The sequence below is a fragment of the Lissotriton vulgaris genome, chromosome 11, assembly GCF_964263255.1.
Source record: "Lissotriton vulgaris chromosome 11, aLisVul1.2, whole genome shotgun sequence".
NCBI lineage: Eukaryota > Metazoa > Chordata > Amphibia > Caudata > Salamandridae > Lissotriton > Lissotriton vulgaris.
The window spans coordinates 460,345,316-460,367,118 of NC_141699.1; positions in this window are offsets into that span (position 1 = coordinate 460,345,316).

Genomic DNA, 21,803 nt, shown 5'->3' on the forward strand with positions numbered 1-21,803 from the left:
TATCAAATATCAAATGTAAAGAAAAGAATCACTTGCGGCCAAGGCTTATCCGTCAAATCCATTGGATTGAATTTCATCCAAAGTGCGATATCGCGCGTTATGGTGCATTATCATGACGTGGCGCTGCTCAGCATCTTCTTCGCCTTTCTTCCCCCAGCTGCACCCTTAGCACTTCGATATCTTGAAAGGTCGCAGATTGATACAGCAGTTAACACAGCAGTTGATAAGGCCCAGGCTGATATTAACCAGAATTATCAGACGCAAAGTGGGTCCAGAGCGGGTCCAAAGGGTGCGGGAATGTGGAGTCTTTATCACTAGTTCAACGTACAGAGAGCATTTTCTTAGTAGAATACAGCCCAGTGCCACAGAGCGCCGCCACTGCGACCGCTCACGCTGACACCATTTTGCCTTCTGTCAGGATCTCCATGCTGCTCCCACAAGCCTGGGCATCTCTCAGTTTTCTAGATGCTAGTCTCTAGGCATTCATCAGGACCAGTCCACACACTGGTCCTGATGAATGCCTAGAGACTAGCATCTAGAAAGGCAGAAACATCTTGACCGCACTTAGCAAGGCTTAGCTGACACATCGATCCAGCTTTCCAACCGCCGCTTCTCTTTTTTACCGTGCTGTGTTGGCCTGTAAAATTGGGACACAACCTGGTCACTTTTAACTCACATCACTTGTCATACACACACAAATTAACCAGCTCCGCAGTAATTCTGGCGTCGAAGCACACCAGGTTGGTTTTAGACCTTCCTGGTGGGGCGCGATGATGAAGCATGTCACCAACTAGGTTGGTGAGTGAGGGCTTTCTAAAGAATTAACTGTGATTCTTTTTCCACTTCTCCTCTCTCTTGAGAGGGACACTCTTTTGTTGTTTTTGACTTTAAGTATTGCTGCCAAACATGGAATCAAAGGGGGAATGGGTATTGGAAAGTGGCAAGAGGCAATGTGTAAAGTATTTATGCAGCACCTAAACATTACTAAAGTGAAAACACAACACAAGAAAAAATCCACGCCACTTAAAAAAAGAGAGTAAAATGTAATACATTATTAAACTATCAAAATAGAGAACAACGAATGGCAGCTAGGCAGACTCTACTGCACCACCCAGTATAGTCACATACAAATCACCACAAAATATATATTGCCATTTCTCAAATGGCCAGCCATCACAAGGACATGAATTAAAGGCAAAGCTAGCAACAGGATGAGAGGCAATATAACAACAATACAGTTAAGGAATTTCACATTTCAAAAATTCCAATTTCCATAGTTCCCAATGTAAATAGGAAATTCGTTATTCATTTTCTACTGGATTAAATAAACAGGTGCAGCAATGACTCCTGATGATTAATATTCAATTTCAAATGTACATAGACTGTGATGATCTCACAAATATACTTGCAGCTGTTGAGTGATGATTGAGGTGAAAACACTAAACGGATCTTTGGAGTGGTACTAGGGATAAGGCGTGTGTCTTTCTAAATAGTTTTCATTAGACATCATTTATAGTGTGTTTTTTCGACATTAAGTTGAAAACCAGAAACTTAACCAAATTGTTTACCCAGGTCACAAACTGCCGGAAGAGCAGAGCATACCTACTTCGTAAAGATGGCCACGTCATCAGCGTATGCTAGTGGTTTGTAAGCAACACCATTAACCAAAACTGGCTTGATCCTTGGACTGTTATCTAGTTTGTTCAGGAAGGAATCTATATAAATTGAAAATAAAAGTGGAGAGCAGGGGCACCTCTGTTGGCTTCCTCTGCTGATAGAAAGGGGAAGTGATTCTTGACCAGAGATGCAGAATGAGGCTCCTGGAGAAATGTATAAGGCTTGTATGGACTTAATAAAATCTTGTGGAAATCCCTTCATTTTTAATAACTGCCATAAGTAGCCCCAGGAGACCCTGCCGAACGACTTTTCAGCTTCCAACAGGATCATTGCCATAGGCTGTTTGTAGACCCGGGCCCAGTCAAATAATGGTATTGTCAGCCTGATGTGATCTGTGGTGTCCCGGCCAGGTATAAAACCATGTTGGCAGCTAGAAACCAAGGGGGCAATCACCTTTTCTAGCCTAAGTGCAATGATTTTGGAAAATATCTTACTATGCACACAGATTACTGAATTCAGGTGGTAGGAAGAAGGGCTGAGCTCTGGTTTGTCCTTCTTTCTGAAGACCACAATAGTTGTCTTATGCCAAGAATCAGTGGTCTGACTATTCTGGGCAAGTATAAATAGTGATTCTAACTCCCCATGTAAATTATTCCTAAATGTTCGATAAAACTCAAGGGCCAATGAGTCGGGCCAGCCGCCTTACCAGCTGCCAGTGACACTAGAGCTAGTTCTAGCTCCTCCCTAGAAATCAGGGAAGAAAGGACATCCGATTGTTCCGGTGTCACCTTCGCAGTTACATAGTCACCCAGATATTCCTCCCCCAAATCACCTTCGTCCTCCTCTTAAGAGGAATAAATGGCCTTATAAAATTCCCGAAATACTTCAAGGACTTTATCCAGTTGATCTTGAATCTGATCTGTACTGTCTTTAATGCGACATATCCGATTCAGAACCCCCTTGTGCTGTAGCCTTTTAGCCTGCAGTCTGCCAGTATTCTCGCCAAACTCATAGATATCTTTTTTATACTGAATAAAACTAGCGGCAAGCTCCTCCCCAAAATGCTGGTAAATTCTATTCCTGCAGATAGATATCTGCCTAAGACATTCCTCTTTCTTTGCCTGATCAGTAATAACTCTAATTAATGCTTCCTCGGCTTCTCGCAACTGGGCATTCCAACATTTAATCCTCTCTTTAATCGCCTTTTGCCGATGTAATGAAAAACTGAGAGTATCCCTCTTGACTGCTGCCTTAAAGGCATCCCAAACAATTACCACAGAGGCTGAACTATTATTTCGCTGAAAGAAATCTTTTATCCATTCAGACATATGAATACAATACTCCTGGTCAAGCAATAATTTACGCTCAAAAGTCCAAGCTGACCGAGCTGATTTTATCCCCCTAGACGGAAGATGCAAGATCAGTGAGTTGTGATCCGAAATTACTCTAGGATGCAGCTCACACCTACCTCCTTCGAGAATAGAATCTGAAATTTTTTTTTATCTAAGCGAACAAATTTGCTGTTGGGGGCTGAATAAAAAGTGTAACCGGAGTCGACCGAGTGCAACTTCTGCCAGACATCGAACAGGGCATGTTCCAGGCAAAGCCCCTGAACGACCTTAAATGTATTGCTTTTCCTCCCAGGACACGGGTCATTACTATTGAGGTCAAAGTTTGAATTCAAACAGATATTGAGATCGCCACACAAGATTTTTGGGGAGGGCCATTGGGCGAATTCGATACTCAAAAAATGCAAGACAGAGGGGTCATCCAAATTAGACCCGTGCAATGAGCAGACGGTATATGGAGATCCCCTAACCGTTAGATCGGCAAGAGCCCATTGTCCAAAATTGTCCACCTTCACTTGCTTAACAGCACTGACACCTCGCCTGGCCATTATAGCTACATCCCTAGTAGTAGTAGCTTGTGGGGAGCAGGCAATCAAATCAAGACCCACTTCCCTCAGCCAAGCACGGGTATTCCAAGGGACGTGTGTCTCTTGCAAACACAATACGTCTATATTCCAATGTCTGAAAAGTTTAGCTAGTACACCCCTATTTCTCCTATCATTTAAACCACAACAGTTTAGAGAGCAGATTCGAATGAAGTTGTGCCTACCTGCCATCCATAAAAAAAGCAATCCTGATCACCCCGGCATTACCCGGACCCAGTAATCCTGTGCCACTACTTAAGAGAACCCCTAAAATGAGATTGATAAAAGAGGACTTGAAAAATCTTTTATGTACATTGCTATAACCATCTTGTAAGAAAGTAAATTGAACCCCCTCCACCACACACCACCAGCCCCAACCCCAACCACCCCCCACCCCGCCCCTTGACCCCTTCCCACCCCTGAGCCCCACCTTGCCTCCCCCTACCTTCAAAGGCATAGGGACCTACGTCCCTGGTGATGTTGAGCGGCAAACACCCCGCTAAGTCCACCGATGCACCCAGAATATACTCAAAACAGTTTATAGAAACAATGAAGAGCCTATCATATAGAGAAAAAAAACAAATAAACAGCCAGAATCTGAAACAGAGCAAGTATGAGGGTCAGGGAGCTGAAAATTAATTACTCAGGCATTAGAACAGAATCAGACTTATCCCACATAGTAATCATAGACCAAGAAGATCTACCAGTACTATCTGTAGCCCTTTAACCTGTCTTCAGAGTAAGTAGATATTCCTTGGCCAGAACCTCTGTATGAAAGAATTGAGTTTGCCCCTTACAGATCACATTTAGCTTGGCCGGATTCAAGAGAAAAGCCTTAACCCCCTTTGCCTGAAATTCTGGGATCAATTGCCTAAGGTGCCAGCGCAGTTCGACTGTCTTCTGACAAAAGTCAGGGCACACGAAGAACCTCTGGCCTTTCCCAGTTCTTTTGTAGTCCCGCCTTGCAAGATCATACAAGGATTCCCGGGCTAAAAAGTTATTCAAAGGGATCAGGATGGCACGAGGACGATTATCAGACTGAGCACCCGATCTCCGTTGGTTAAAAGGAAAGGGGTGAGCCATCTGGATCTGTGTCTTCCAGTCCCATTGCGGGAGATCCGGGAAGGCCTCCTCGAATAGTTCAATTACAAATTGATGGATGTTGGCACCTTCTTGACCCTCCGGGATACCTAGAATACTCAGGTTATTACGCCTAGCCCTGTTCTCCAAATCAGTTAGCTTGAACACAGCGTCATCCCTAATTGACTGTATGCTTTCCACCTTAGACCGCTGCTCAGCAAGGTTGTCCTCAAGTTGGGAGATCCTAGTTTCTGCCTCTATAATTCTGGAGGAGAAGTCTGAGCACGTCTTCGCAATCCGGCGGATGGAATTTTGCAGTTTCCTACAGGCCCCTTGTGTCCGGGATCATTCAACCCTTGATTCCTCTCTATGTGCTATCATGACCTGATAGATGGTGGAGAGCGTGATTTCTTCAGGAGAGGCGAAGGCTTCACTATTATTGCCAGATGCTGCACTGTCTACAATGCCACAATGTCACCTTTATCCACCAGGCCCGATGAGTACGAGTAATCCCAAGACATACCTCCTGTGGTCACCCCGTTCTGAATAGGGCAAGCAGATATTGCACTGACTTTTTTGACCGTCTCTGTCCTCAGCTGAGATTGGTCACCTTCACCCTCCCAGTGAAAGCTGCTGGTATCGCTGTCATCGCAGGCCCAGTCCTTGTCCTGGACATCCTCTTTGGAGGAGTTAGACACATCTGATAGAGATAAAAAAATATCTGCTGGGTCATCCTCCTTATTGAGCTCAAGGTCCTGCATTTGATCCATTTGATGAGTTGATAATGCAGTTTCACATAGCCCTGCACCCTTTAAAACCTGTTTCTTTGCCAAAAGGACTCCATTACCCAGCTTGCAGCTGGTTTGCTGAGCGGCACCAAAGTCAGTTTCACAGCTTTCAGGCAGGTCTTGAACAAGCTTCCCAGAAATGGAAGCAACAAGCGGCGCATCCCGAAGTGCTGACTCTCCTACTGATGAAGGTACCAAGATGGGGGGAGCAGGAGAAGCCTCCGATTCGTACAACCTGTCAGTGCCATAGTAGAAGGCGAAGATTTTACGGAGCCAGAGCCCTTTGTCCCAGCAGGAGCGCTAACCGATGCTTTTCGTTTTAGCAGACTGAGCTTTAAACAGTGCAGGTACAGTTTGTTTGTTGCTGCCAGCAATACTGCTCTTACCAGCCGAGGCCGCATTCACAGGCTGTGACACGTCGGCTTCCCGACCCTCGGAACTGGAAACAGTAGCGGAGATCTTCCCCGCAGCTCCTGAAGCCGGCATTGTTGTACACCGGCCCCTACTGGCAAAAACCTTTGGCAGCATGGCTATAGTGAGACACGCCGCAGACTGAGCGGACAGTGTTGCAAGTGAGGGATTAGGTCGGGACCAAGACGCCAGATGACAAGGGAGTGGGGTGTGCCACAATGAAAGCCACAGGCCAGCTCATCCGGGTAAGTGTGCCCCTCGTTCATTGACAGCTTCTCTCAGGCAGAACGCTCATACGGCAATGTGCTTCATTGTTCGGGCAGTTAGGTCAGTGGTGGAGAGCAGGGAGAGCAGCTCCCTTGGCTGCCTGGGTGCCCACCATCTTGCCTATTCCATCAGGATCTAGCTAAACAATTTGGTGTAGTTTCTGGTTATTAACTTAATGTCAACAAAACACAGTTTATACACTCAGAATTTTTTAAACCTGCAGGGATCCCAATAACCCCGGCTGCCACCTATCTGGTAGTGAAGATCACACCATAAGTGGAGGATATACCAGAAATCAATGTGTCACCGATTGTTAAAGAGGTAAATCAATCATTGGAGAGACTGGACCATCTCCATCTCTCAATCCATGGTCGCTCTAATGTAATAAAAATGTTAATATTGCCAAAATTCCTATATTTATTTCGCGCTATCCCTATCAAATTCCCAACGCGTTGTATCTTGAGTGCCGAGAGGGCTTGTTCAAGATTTTTACGGGGCTATCATAAAGCAAACAGAGCGTCGAAGTGGTTAATTCTCCCTAGATTAAGGGGTGGCTGGGGTGTGCCCTCTTTGCTTTTATACCATTGGGCTGCACTGTTGCAGCATATGGGGGTGTTAGTATCAGTAGGAAAGACTGTGGTGCCAGAGTTTGCCAGACCTTCAATTTTTGAGGTACTCCTTGGGGGAGAGGCTTGTAATTGCTTGGTTAGTAACATCGAACCAAGGGCCAGATGTAGGTAATCCTAATTTACCGATTCTAAAATACCGAATTTTACAGAATTGGTATTTTAGAATTGGTAAATGGGATGTAGATAAAAAAATCGGTAAAAAATACCGATTCGGTAAAATTTGGTATCGGACAATCGGTATTTACCGAATCGGTATTCCCCATTCATTCCTATGGGCCTTTTGGCCATAGGAATGAATGGGAAATACCAATTCTGAAAATACAGATTCGGTAAATACCGAATTGGTAAATACCGAATCGGAAAAAAAGCAAAACTGAAACTTAAGTAGGCAGCCAATCAGGTGCTACCACCCTCCCCCTCCCTACCTGGAAGTGGCTACATAGGCAGCTGCAACTAATTAGAAGCTTCGGGTGAGGCAGTTGGAGCTGAGCTAAGTCCGTGAGCAGCAGAAAGAGTTTTGTGCACTTTTAAAACTGCAAAATGGCAAGCAGCCAAGAGAAAGAGCAGCCAGAGAGGAGGAGGAAAATGAAATTCAGCAACATGGAGCTGCAGGTCCTTGTTGAGGAGGTGGTGAAGGTGCACCAAAAACTGTTTGGCAGGCAGTCCCTCACTGTGGCAGAATCTGCCAAAAGGAAACTCTGGCTGGACATACTTGATAAAGTTAATGCAGTTGGAGTGACAACCAGAGACACGGAGGACCTTAAAAAGAGATTCTACGACCTCAGGAGCCAAACAAAAAAAAAATTGGCTGAACTCCTCAAGCAGGCAACCAAAACTGGTGGAGGCAAGAACCCAGCACCCCCCCTAACTGACCTTGAGGAGATGGTGGCTTCAATCATTGAACCTGACAGCGTCTGCGGACTGGGAGAAGTAGGCAGCTCAACCAGAGCTGCAAGCAGAAAAGGTAAGACGCATGCACAGCATTCCCCCCCATTCCATCATCCTTACCTTTACCCTTTGTGGCCAAGTAAACCCCAGTCCAGTACTGCTGGCACTATACAGGAGCAATCATCATGGTACATGTAGTTAAGGAATGTAAGACCATGTCAAACAGCACAGCAACCAGCAAGTTAGGGAAATGATTGCAGAAAGAATAAAGCTAAAGTCAGAAATATTTTATTGTAGTGACCTTGAGACAGTAGCGCTCAGCTAATGTACGCTCATATGTCCACAGGTGACACATCTCTCAGGCGTTCCCAGGAGACTGAAGGCACGGCACCAGAGAGGGAGGAGAGTCATGAGCCAGGTCCAAGTACACAGAACGTCTCACAGGACACAGGTGCACCAAGTAGCCAGCCTCCTGCACAAGACGCAGAAATGGCTCCAGAGTCCCCTGAAAGATCACAATCCCCTCTGTTGCTGTCATCCCCAGAAATTCCAGTATCACAGCATGAGACAACACCTGCATCACAACCAAGCAGGAGGCATGTCCTGTCCCCACTTTTAGAAATTGAGTCATCAGCAGGTGACATGGAGGGGTTAGAAACACACACCTTGCCTGTAGATGGTAGCGCTGCCACACAGCAGACCAGTGCAGAGGTGGCCCATACTGGAGCAAGACGGCGCAGAGTCCAAGAAAGCAGTGCATCTGCAAGTGTGGAGGGTCCAAGTGTGTTCCGTGGCTTGGAGGGGAGCATGATGAGAATCCAGAGGATGCAGTGAAAAGCCATCTTGTCTTGCCAACGTCAAGTGAGGTCCCTGAACAACAACATGGGAGACATAGGAAAGGGCATCAGGGAACTAGTAGAGGTCAACAAAAACATGGCTGCAGGGATTCACAAAATGACCCAATCGGTGCGGCTGCTATGCACCAAACTGGACAACGAATTAGCATCAAGGCGCAAGGAAAGGCAGCGTGTGCACCAACAAAACAAAGCAATCAACTGCCTGACCACAGGCACATCTCTGCTATGCAGGAGAAGCATAAACATGCAGGAGGCTGTAACCCAAAACAGCAATGAGGTCACTAGGGGCATGGGCAGGATGACCAGTGCTCTTGAGGCGCTGTTAAATGCCCAAACTGCACATACTGCTGCCCTGGATGTGCCAGAGAGTGAATAGAGCACAAGCAGGAGCAGCATGGCAAGCTCCCTTGTCCCAGAGACCAGGAGGGAGGAGCAGCAGGCGCCACGCTGAGGCTACAGGCCAAACAGAAAGAGAGCACAGTGAGCACCATACAACTGGCACTGGTAAGCGAGGATGCAAATGACTGATATGGAGTGGTGTGGCTCACTGGTTAAAGGCGGCAGACCCGGAAGCAGAGGTCGGCCCGGGACCAGGGTACGATTCCCGACGCAGCAGGGTCTTGGGCCATGGTCAGCGGACTCGATAATTCTCACCTCGTTGCCTGCTCCAACCATGGGTCCCACTCAGCAACTCTGGGCAATAGCTTGCTTAATCTCTACTATCGGCCCCATCAGCGCCGGGGATGCTTGTCTTCACCTTGGAGATGCTCAGGAGGGACCATCTCACAGGGAAAGCCAGGATGAGATGCCCAGCGGTATACAGCGCCGGGACGCCCCTTTGCTGGGGCAGCTGTGTGCTTTAATAGTATACGACATTTAACATTTAACATTTAGAGGTCATGTTGAAGTGACCCAGGACTCACATAATCCAATTTAAATAATTTGTGTTGCACATTTGTGCGTTAGGAACCCACTTAATCACACAATTAAACTATGTTGGTTGCATACTCCACCTGTCTGTGTGTTTTTACTTACTTAAAATAAGTTGCGTGTGATCTCATCCCATATGAGTCTGCCATCAGTTGGTGTTGCAAATCCAGAAGTGTGTGGTTCAGGCACTGCTTGCTCATCATCATGGTCCTCATAATCAGAGAGATCCACTTTGGTGCCCTTCTTAACCGTAAGGTTGTGCAACATTGCACAGGCTGCAATCATCTTGCAGCAGGTGATTGGAGTGTAGTGGCAGGCCACTCCACTCTTATGTAGGCAGCGAAACCTGCTCTTCCACAGACCAAAGGTGCGCTCCACAATTTTTCGGGTAGATTTGTGTGCCCTGTTGTATCTCCTCTGGCTGGGTGTTGAAGGGTTGAGGTAGGGTGTGAGGATGAAGGACCGGAGGGCATATGCACTGTCCCCTATTAGAAACAAGAAAAAACTTTACTCACATGCACACAAACACATTCATCTGCAATATGTATCAAGGGAGTTTCACACAGTGTCTTACCTAGCAAGTATGCTTCGCCAAATTCCCCTGCAGTCAGGCGTGCATAGATCCCACTGTTTTGGAAGATGTAAGAGTCGCGGGTACTCCAGGGAAATTTGGCTACTAGGTCCGAGATTATGTATTTGGCATCACAGATCACCTGTACATAAATGTACTCTGTGGCAGCAGGTGGACAAATAGGTATGTGGGTGCCATCAATACAGTCAATGAAGTTGGAAAAATGCGGCATCTGATAAAAGTCAGTCTTTGTCCAGAGCAGTTCTACATGCGTTGCAGGGAAGCAGATGTAGTGATGCATTCTCTGCAACATAGCGTCCAGGAATTTCTTGAAGAAACGTGACAGGCAGCTCTGGGACACCCCACCTACCGCAGCAACCACACTCTGGTAACTCCCAGATGTAAGCAGGTGTAGGCTGCACAGCACCTGCACATGGGGTAGGATTGCGTGCGCCCTTGGGGTTGGGTGGTCCAACAGTGGGTGGAGGTCCCTGATAAGGTCCTGGATGGTTTGGGGGTCTAACCTGTACCTTTGTAGGATTTCTGGCTCAGTTAGCTGGAATAGGGTGATCCTCTGCCTGTACACCTGCTCCTCCCTTCTCCAGACCCTCTCTCCTTCTGCCTGTAGCCGTAGCCGCCTCGCAATCACATAGAATGCCGCCATTCTGGTGAAAATGTTGCATTTTGGGCCCTTTTTTATAGCCTGCATCTGGTTACCACCTGATTTCAAACCATGGTAAATATAGACTCTTAAATACCGAATTTCATGCAAATTCGGTATTTAAAAGGTTACCTACATCTCAATAGTCAATTTTACCATTTCTTAATTTCCGATTCGGTAAATTTACTGATTCAGTAAATTTACCGAATCAGAAACTTCACTTATTCTGTAAATTTAACGATTCGGAAACTTTACAGATTCGGAAACTTTACTGATTCGGTAAATGTACCGATTCGGAATATTTACCGATTCGGATGTTTTTGTGTCCCCTACATCTCACAAGCCAAATTCAGGTCGGTAAAGGCCGAAATTCGGTATTTTCAACCTTTACCGACCGGTATTTGGTTACCTACATCTAGCCCCAAGTTATTACAAGGAAGTCAAATTTAAGTTTATACAATCTTCCTTTTCTGTCTGGAAGAAAATTTGCAGACGATCTAGCATTCCAACGATTACTGCATATACTCCTCTGATCTCATATTGCCTCTTGCCCTCAATTTTTCAGGATTCAATTACTTTTAGTTTGGTTACTCGCAGGATTAAGGTTTTGGGGGAATTTTTTTTTGGGGGGGGGCAAATTGCTTCTTTTTCTGACCTACAAGACAAGTTTGGCCTTCCCACCAGACATTTTTTCAAATTTTTACAAATTCGGAGCTATCTCTCAAAGCTTGAAACCGCTAGATACGTTTGAGAGTATTCCGGTGGTGGGGCACATTGAGAAGAGATCCAGGATTAGGTCAATATATCAAACACTCATCTCTGATTTGCCTGATGATCTAACTGCTCAAAATGATCAGTGGGACAGGAAATTTGGTCAAGAAGGGACTGATTTGGCAGCCTCTTCGGAGCTGGCTGTTCAGATGCTAATCACTGGCAGCTTGAGATCCCAGCATTATATTCCCGTCTTAGATTTATATTATACTCCCGGCAAAATCACCAAATGGCCTAATCACCAAGGAAATTTGTGTAGCAGATGTGCAACCTGGGCTGCTGACACAATACATATAGTTTTCTTCTGTCCCAAGTTAAGTATGTATATTGAAGATGTTGAGCTATTTCTTGTTCAAATCACTGGTAAAACCCTGACTCTTACTCCTGCTTTAGTTATCTTGGGGGTCGATCAATCACAAAATGGTGCCTTGCGCAGTAAACCTGAGCAAGGCTTTCTGTTCATTGCTATGTCTATCTTTAGGGCATGTATAACGCTGCAATGTATTAGCCCTGATTACCCCACCTTTATTAATTGGAGGGCCCGACTATTGGCAACATATAATATGGAGTTAGCTGTGTATAGAGTAAAAGGCCGGAGAAGACAGGAAATAGGTCGCAGAATTTGGGCTCCTGTTAGGGATTGGCTATGATGAAGTCGTTGTGTTTGGTCAATGTTTGTTTTTATTATTGTTTTCTTCTTTTTCATTAATTTATTTACTGTGTACCCACTTATGTTAGTTATCTGTATAATTTTTGAATTATGTAATGCCATAACTTTCTGTTTAAAGACAAAATAAAAAAATAAAAAAAATAAAAAGACATTGTTTATAGTGTCCTGAAGGAGACCTTTGTAATGGGCAAAATGTGTTGGCTGCACCTGTTTATTCAATCCAGAGGAAAATGAATAAAGAATTCCTGTTTACTCTGGGAACCATGGAAATTTGAATTTTTTAAATTTGAATTTCCTTAACTGTAGTGTTATTATATTGCCTTTCATCCTGTTGCTAACTATTGAAATAGTTAGGCAAACATTTCAGTGATAACATTCCATTTTAAACTCAAAAATATCACTGAAATGCAACAGTTATAGTTATCTCTAGTAACAATACCTTGTGCACTAAAGATACTATAACTCACCTCCCGCCTGTCGGGATGAGGGGGAAGAGCTGTCACTTACCACACTTGCACATTACAAAGACTCTGCCTCAGCAACCTCACAAAGAGCTTCACACAAGGCTTGTGGGACCCCAGACAAACTGTGGCCAAAGCAGGGAGGAAGGAAACGTCAGCACCCCTGGGGTTGAAAACCTCTACAAACTTCTCCCACTTCAAAGTTGGCACCAAGTATAAAATTAGACCATCAAACCCCACTCTTCAGTACACATTTGGACCTGGTGAAAACTCTGAAGAAGGGCTGATGTGCTGCTCTTCTGCAATAAAGACTGCTATTCTGCAGTCCTGCTACTCTGATGCCCTACTGCACATATAAACATATATTACTTGTAGTTATAGTAAGGGTGACCGGAGTAGGGATTTGGGGGATTTTTGTCCCTTAATTACTTTGCATGCATTTAACGAATGTCTGCAAAACTTTGCAGACCTACAGCCCCCATTTCATTCTTGGAGTTTTGAATCGTTCATAGCATTTCATCAATAATACTGACTAAACACTGCAAAACCTTTACTTGTTAAGGGAGAAAATATAAAAAAAAACCATAGGTTGATAATATCTACATATTTATAAACAAAGGTTGTTACATATTACCCCGATATAAAGTGGTAATAGGTTGTTAATAACAATAATACGTAGTACTTAATTATATGAAATAGCCTAAGTGATGTCAGTAAAACACTGACCTCACAATAATGGACATTTGTGATGAAATCTGTATGGAGGATTTTTACCTTAGCTAAATACAGCCATAAACCAATCTCATAATTAGTTGTGAGCCCCATGTTTATTTATTTTATTTATTTTATTTATTTAAAGAGTTTTATATAGCGCGGATGTGACCCTTGGGTATCAGAGCGCTTCACAATGACATATACATGAGTTATATAATTCGCACTAAATACATACAAATTGTTATATGGCGAGTGAGGTAGGTAAATATGTGGCTATATGGTAGCATATCCCACTGTTATGAGGTAGATAGGTGAAGGTCATATAAAAGTTCTATAAAAGATTCCATCAAAGTTCAATAAGGAACACATTTACATTTCTGTGAGGTAGGGTCTGTATAGGTCTATCAGGGACATATCATAGCATATTCTAGTATAGTCTAGTATTTGACATCTGTTTACACCTTATCAGTATTTTCAGTCAGCGTCTACGGCTCTTCGAATATATTTGATCATTGTATTCTTTTAAATATAGATCAGGCAAATTATCTTTGTTTGTGTATACTTCTTCTCGGTTTTGGGTCCATAAGGCACTTGAGGCAAGTTCCCATCTATTTTGCGACTCTCACTTTCTTCTTCTCTTAGTCCGCAGGGAGAAGTTTAGCACGTGGTGTTGTTGAGGTCATTTCCTAGCACGGGACACCACAGCACAATATATAAGTATGTTTTATATAAAGTATACATTTCAATCAATCAGTTGATTTATATAGTGCACTAATCACCTGAGAGAGCGTGGGTCAGTAGATTGAATTGGTATCTCGTCTATGCTAGGATCCAGTGGAGTTCCCTGAGGTGAGATGTGGGTCCATTGGGGGAGGTTCAGGAGGAGTCTGGCTGTGGCATTCTGTTTGACCAGCAGTCTCTGGAGGAGGTGTGTAGTGATCCCAGAATAGTTTAACATTGCTTACAGTATTTACATATATCAACCAGAAAGTGTTGCAGATATAAAATTAAAATGTTTTCTTACACGTTAACCCTATGTTTCCTTTAATATGCACACTCAACTTCACACCACTCTACTGTATAACAATTCACTTTACAACACTCCCTGGTATACTATTTGAAGTATGCCACTCCCCTTCACAACACCCCAGAATATGCCACTATATTTTATGCTTATCTACTTTACGTTTGTCCACTCTACTCCAATGAACTTCACTGAACATCACTCCAATCTATAGCATTATACTCTATGCTATTATACACTTCACCACTGTATTCTATTACACCTTTGTGTATGACAGTTTCTGGACAGCCCTACAATGTACTGCATGAAAATGAACGCTATTCACTGTACACAACTCTAGTTTATGCTTTTCCACTATTTGCTATTTAACTATTACTCACTTCATAGTACAGTACTGGAGTGTGTGCTATTCTAGTGTACGCTCATCCACTCTACAGTACTCCATTGTACTTAAGTGCAGTATATGCCACTGCACTCTACTAAAGTCCACTGTAAGCTATTACACCTTACAAGACTACCTTCTGCACCACTACATTAAACAACAATTCACATATATCACTAGGCTCTACCCTGCGATAATTACCCCTGTTCAATTCTACAAAACTCTACTATGCGGTATTATAGTACATTTGAAGATTTCATGCCACTAAACTGAACGTTATTACACTGAAGACTATTTTTTTCTAGGCTTCTAGGCTGATGGTACTACAATATATGCTACTCCAGTATACCCCATAGCACTGCACCCTTTTGCACTGTGCCCCACTATACTGTACAATATTCTGCTCTGCACCACTGCACTGTACAGCACCCCAATATACGCCACTGCACTTTACAGAATTTTAATTTATAACACTACTCTGTATGACATTCAACTTTATGAAGCCAACTGTATACCACTAAACTGTATGCCATTCCACTGTATGGTCCACCATTGTACGCTATTCCACGCTACGCCTCTGTATCACAGTCCACTGTATGCCTCTCGATTGTACGCTATTTCAGTATGAGATATTGCAATATATGCTCTTACAGTGTAAAATACTGTCTATAGCACTCCACTGTATGCCAGTATAGTGGATGCAAAACACTCTACAAAATTTACAAATTGTAAATCTACTTTGTCACACTCCACATCTATTCTATCCCACTGTATACCACTGTAATGTATGCCACTGCAATCTATACCACGCCAATACATTCCAATGTACTGTATCCTAATTAACTCTATGCTACTCCACTCTATGCCATTCCACTGTACGCCACTCCAGTATACCTGATTCCACTTAACTTTACTCCAATATACCAAAATATACTGTACCATAATAGATTTTACAACACTGACCTACAGCAAATTGTACTGCACACCACTTAATAATACTCCACTCCACAAAAGTAAACTGAACATATATTCCAAATTTGTTACTAAGATTAGAAAAACCTTTGAAATTCACACCAAAAAACAAAGGTTAAAGATAAGTTATAGTTAGAAAAAAAAATATTTCTTTTAGCAATACAAACCCAACTTAAACTACACAAACATTAAACATTCTACAGTTATACTTATATTTTTAATTGATAATTTATGCACCACTTTGTGTTATGTTATACATGTAACCCACATTTATACTTATGCACCATGTCAACATTCTCACTTCACACGCCACAATACATTTACTATATCTTGTCCCTTCTCCATGCACTACCTATACCCTTGCATATTACAGAAATTAGAGCATGTGAAATGATTGCATTAATAACAACACTTATGACATCTGATTATATAATATGCCAGGACAAGTTATAGATAACGTAGTGTGGTATGTAAGGTGTGAAGACTGTATGGAGATATATATATATATATATATATATACATATATATATATATATATATATATATATATATATATATATATATATATATATATATATATATATATATTACCTACTGGCTATCGCCAGTAGGTATATATAGTTAGGATTAATTCCCTATGGGATTTCTGAAAATTCTATGTCTAATAACTTTGGCGTTTGTGGACGGAATCGGCTGAAATTTTCAGGAAAATGGCACATTTTGTTTCTGAGCAGCCCCTGAAAATGGTGGGGTTTCGTCAAGGGGGGGCTGAGAAAAAAGGGGGGTCCCAAAACGCGTTTTTTACATTGAGTTTTCCATAGGGCGGTTGGACTCACTTTTAGCTCGAACGGCTGAATGGATTTGCACGAAACTTGGCAAAATTGTAGGGACTGTTAGCCCGATGTGCCTTTGCTAGGTCTCAATATATGTGCTCCAGTGGATTTTGAGAAATTAACGTTTAAATCAAGATATATATCTGTAACAGCGCTCCGGGCAGCGATCCGGTCCGCTTACTTTTCGCGTTTCGGAACTTTGCGCGCAGAAAGCTGATTGGCTCTCCGGTGTCTGTCAACATTCTAAACAGTCCGGAGCGGCCGCCATCTTGTCTCTCGGTAGGATCGAGAGAGAAGAAGAGGTGAAAAATGAAAGGGGAATTTAATGAAAGGGGGCAACGTATCCCCCTCTTGACCCCCTAGGAATGTTGTTGGGGTTATTAAAGGGTCCCGTGGGGAAAAGAAAAAAAAATGATTTTTCACGGTAGAAGCGCTTCACGGGCCGCGAACTGGGCCACAAACTGGTAGCGAAACGGGAATTCGCCATTTTGTGCTTCGTTAATTAAATTACTAGGTATAAGGGGGTGCGGGAGACGTATCCTAATCCCCTATGTTTCCTGAGGGTGGCTGAGGAGGCTGATATATGTTGATACATCTCTTCCAGCGGCTGTGCGTGAGCTTTTTTTTTTTTTGCTGCGTGACAGTCCGGAGCGGCCACCATCTTGTCTCTCGGTAGGATCGAGAGAGAAGAAGAGGTGAAAAACGAAAGGGGAATTTAATGAAAGGGGGCAAGATATCCCCCTCTTGACCCCCTAGGAATGTTGTTGGGGTTATTAAAGGGTCCCGTGGGGAAAAGAAAAAAAAAAAGATTTTTCACGGTAGAAGCGCTTCACGGGCCGCGAACTGGGCCGCAAACTGGTAGCGAAACGGGAATTCGCCATTTTGTGCTTCGTTTTAATTGTTTAGAGACAAAAATTATCGCCGCACATCGGCCACAATGCATGAATATCGTTGAAAAGTCAGCGATATTCATGCATTATCCAGCAAATGCTCTTAGCCGTGTTATCCACCTTCCATTGGATAATATGGTTAAAAACTGCTCTGTGCGTGAGCTTTTTTTTTTTTTTTTTTTGCTGCGTGACGTTTGTTAACGTTCGATTCGATGGAAATCAGGAAGTGTTGACCACCATTTTGTCACTGCGAGTAAATATTTTGTTATAAATGAATCCTTATTGATAAACATTGTCTGCGCCATCTTGCGTTTTGTCCAATGCCACAATTTTGTCGTGCACGGCAGCCATTTTAGATGCCTTGACCAGGGCCACTCTCTGCACGCCGCCGATTCTCAGCATGGCTCCCCACCCTCGCACGCATCTCCCCCACGCAATGGTCACCCCCGCTCTCTCTCTCATGCATGGGCCATATACTTCCCCCATCTGCGCTGCTCTTCTCTGAGAATCACACCCTGTGCCCGCTCGACACCTCCCTTTCACCCTATTCACTACCGCACCCTCTGACACTCCTCTTCCTCTGCGTCCGATTGTCCAGGCCGGACCTAGGCTATCACCTAGCCCTGCGGATGTAGTTTATGGCCCCAGCTGTAGAGTATCCAGACATGCCAACCCTCCCGATTCAGGCGTGAGACTACTGATTTCAGTGCTAGTCTTTCGCTTCCCGATTACTGCAAGGAAAAACCCGGGGGCATATTACCAACAACTAGCGGTAATTTTTGTCTCTAACTTGTTTAGAGACAAAAATTATCGCCGCACATCGGCGAATTTTATCGCACATAAACCTTGCTATTAGCAAGGTTTATCGCAAATGCGATAAAAAACGGCCGCAATGCATGAATATCGTTGAAAAGTCAGCGATATTCATGCATTATCCAGCAAATGCTCTTAGCCATGTTATCCACTTCCCATTGAACAAGCGCATGGTCTTTTAAAGATTTGTGAAGTACTCGGGCGGCGGTGTGTGTGTGCCCTCTTTCAGGAGCGGGCGGGGGGGCACTGCCAGCAATTTGCAGGCCAGGCAGTGTTCAACACATGCATCACCCTTTCTCTGCCTGCTATTGCGCTCCATGCTTCGGAAAGGTAAGAAAAAGAACGTGCATTTGAGTTTGAAATGTCCGATCTTGTAGCAGTACACTTGCAAAGCCCACACATGACAATAACCCGATTCAAGGCCCCATTCACCCGATTTTTTAAAAAAATATAGTACTCCAAGACAGTTACATTTTAAAACTTTATTAACATTTAAATATAACGAACGCAACAAAAACTGTAAATATATTTAACCATTTTTTGAAATTAACCAGAACTATAACGATAACAACAACATCAACAATAATATAACTTTTATGCCTAAATTACGCAAACATTTAGCTAATCTGCTAAAGGGGGGAGTCGCAATTTCTTTACAATAATCAATAATGAAAAATCCACATCAATAGGGTTGTCCGTTTTCTCGATGCAGCACTATAGTGCAATATACACAGCACCTGGGGTGTCAAGAGTGAACAGGTCTTTCTTTGTTCCTTAAGATGTTATCTCCGAGAATGCTGATGCATTGGTGTCTGTACACTTCTTTGTCAATTCTGTCAAGATGATAACTGCTTTATAAACAGACGATATCTTTGTTTAGTCATTAGTGTTAAGTGTGTCTGAAACTACAGTTCCCTTCTGTTTTTTTTTCTTCAGGCTCTACAGAGTTTTGTGTGTTGTTCTTTTGAGCGACAATTATTCCAGAGGTTTCAGGTTCACTTGTTTTGTCCTGCAGTGAGTTAACAGCTTTAGAGAGTTCATGTTTATTTGCTATGTCCTGCTGTTCGTCAACTGCTTCAGAGACGTCAGCCTCATTTTTTATGTTTCAGTAGATCCTGGACCTGCCCGGCCGCGCCCAAAATGGCGCCGGTGTAAATGGGACTCGTAACTGCTTGTTCTGTACTGGTTGCCCAACCTTGATATCACGAGATACATATGCAGTTTTGAAGCACATGGCGGAGGCTTGTCTGCTGTAGTGGGGCGCCCCTTTATCGTTTCAGTCGCCATTCCGCCCGCTTTTGCTACACTGTGCCTTTTCCGCCGTTCAGCTGTTTAGCGCCCGCTCTTACGGCTACAGCGTCTCGCTCACCATGTAGTTGAGTTGCTCCCACTCTTGCGGTGCAGCGATAGGCGGCTGCCACAGGACTCTTAAAATGGCGGCCGGCTCTTCGGATTTGGGCCTGGTCCAGTAAAATGGCCCTGGGACACCTTGGAACTCGGACGCTTGTCTGCCAGGGCTTGGGTTCCATTCTCGAAAGCGTCCCCTCAGCCTTGAAGATTGTACAAAAGTCTTGGGGGCCCTCGACTCCCGCAGGCTTCCGGTGGGGAGCGGCTGCCATGATTGCTTGCGGAATGGCCACGACGGAGCTACGAGATGGTGGTGCTCTCATGGTGACGCCAGCTTCAGTCTGAAACATCCAGAAACAAGGTGGGGCTTTCATCGTTTGGGGAAAAAAAATGTTTTAATCCAATGAAAAGTGTTATTTTTAGGTCACATGACCTAGTCTTACATAATTAGGAAAAGAAAAGTAAAATGAACCAATGAAAAGTTTTATTAACAAGTCACATGACCTGTTATGCTTACGTTACGCGCTGCGCGGCGCGCTCTGGATCGTTTCCGGGAAGCTGCGCCTTGCGCACCGGAGCACTTCCGGGTGCGCTAACGTGTCGCGTCATATGACGCATTACGCGACAATGCAGTTGCAGAATATAGTCAAAATGTCTCCACCAACCAGCGGTCGGAATACAACCGCTTTCAGCAGTCCAAAAAGTTCGGTCAAATCTTAAGAGCGGGAGCAACTCAACTACATGGTGAGCGAGACGTTGTAGTCGCAAGAGCGAGCGGTAAACAGCTGAATGGCGGAAGAGGCACAGAGTACCAAAAGCGGGCGGAATGGCAACTAAAACGGTAAAGGGGCGCCCTACGACAGCGTGTCTTCAGGTGAAACGGATTGTGGGACAAGGTCCAGAATGAAAGATTCTTCAAAAGGGAAAAAATTCCGCCGGACCCCGGGAGCCGGCCGCCTATGCCGGGGGCGATCTCAGGCCTCACCAGGGCAACACGACTTGGGGAGGGGGCAGGAGCCAAGCGCCCCCTCTCAGTCCGCGCCATCTCACCGCCCCTCAGGGGCCTCCGTCAAGCGGTTTAGGGAGGCACCGTATCACATTGTTTTCCAATGCAGTCAGGTCCACAAATGGACCCCACTTACTTTGAATAGTGAAGCTGCAGCAGGTGCAAATAAGGTTTAAACAGTGTTACAAGAGCTGCTTAGAACTCTGAAGTATGGCACTCTACAACCAGGACTTATGCCATTTATGTAAGGCAGTGACATGGAAGCAAGTCAGGGACAAAAAGCATGAACGAACATTCACGTATGAAAATCTTATTTGGAGAAGGGGTAGAATCCAAACGCCCCCTGCCAGTTCGCGCCACTACACCGTATGTGGAAAATCTGAAGCCATCATTCTACAAACTCTCAACGCTTGTTATCAGTGCATGAGTTTCAGGCTCGATCGATTGAGCTAGCCGGATCGGGCAATAAAAAGTATAAAATAGTTATGTAAATAGTTATTTAATAAAATGTTTTACTCTGTTTCTTTGCTGGTGTGTTGTGTATATTTATAATATTTGCATAGGGTTTGCCGTTATTTTGGGCGGTGTGGGTGGCGGAGTCGAGCTGTTTTGCAGCCCTCATGGTGTGGAGCTCAGTTCATTTCACTATTTTCGTATTTCTCATGAAGGGTTATTCCTAATGTTTGTATTTTACCGAGGTCAAAAAGAGATCGAATTAGTGGTCTACTAATTTTGCTCGATTACTTTTATTTTTTTACACGATTTTTCACTATCTGCAAAGACTAAACAGAGTATTGCAACTTTGTGCTTGTTTGTAAATAGAGAATGATCCAAAGAGAACCAATTGTAAAACAGTAAATGCTTGGATAATAATCAATCAAATGGAGAGACAAGCAGGTACGACGGATTACAACAGGGGTAAAGGTCTGAGTTAACTACCGTTCACTATCTGCAAAGAGAGAGTACTACTAAGAGAAAAGAGGGGAGTGGGGGGGGGGCAGCGTTCAAAGCACATCAGCGTGCATAAACACGAAAACGTTTTTACCTATCACGTACTTGACATTTGACAGCTTTTGATATTTGCTATTAAAAAACCATTGAAATTCACAGAAAAAACCATAGGTTATACTCCATATATAGTTAGGAATTTGCATTTACAAAACCTTGAAAATTCAATGAAAAAACCATTGGTTGTAGGCCATATATAGTTAGGGATTTGCATTTAGAAAACCTTATTTTACTCGCATAAAACCATTGAAATTCCATATATAGTTATAAGCGCTAACTA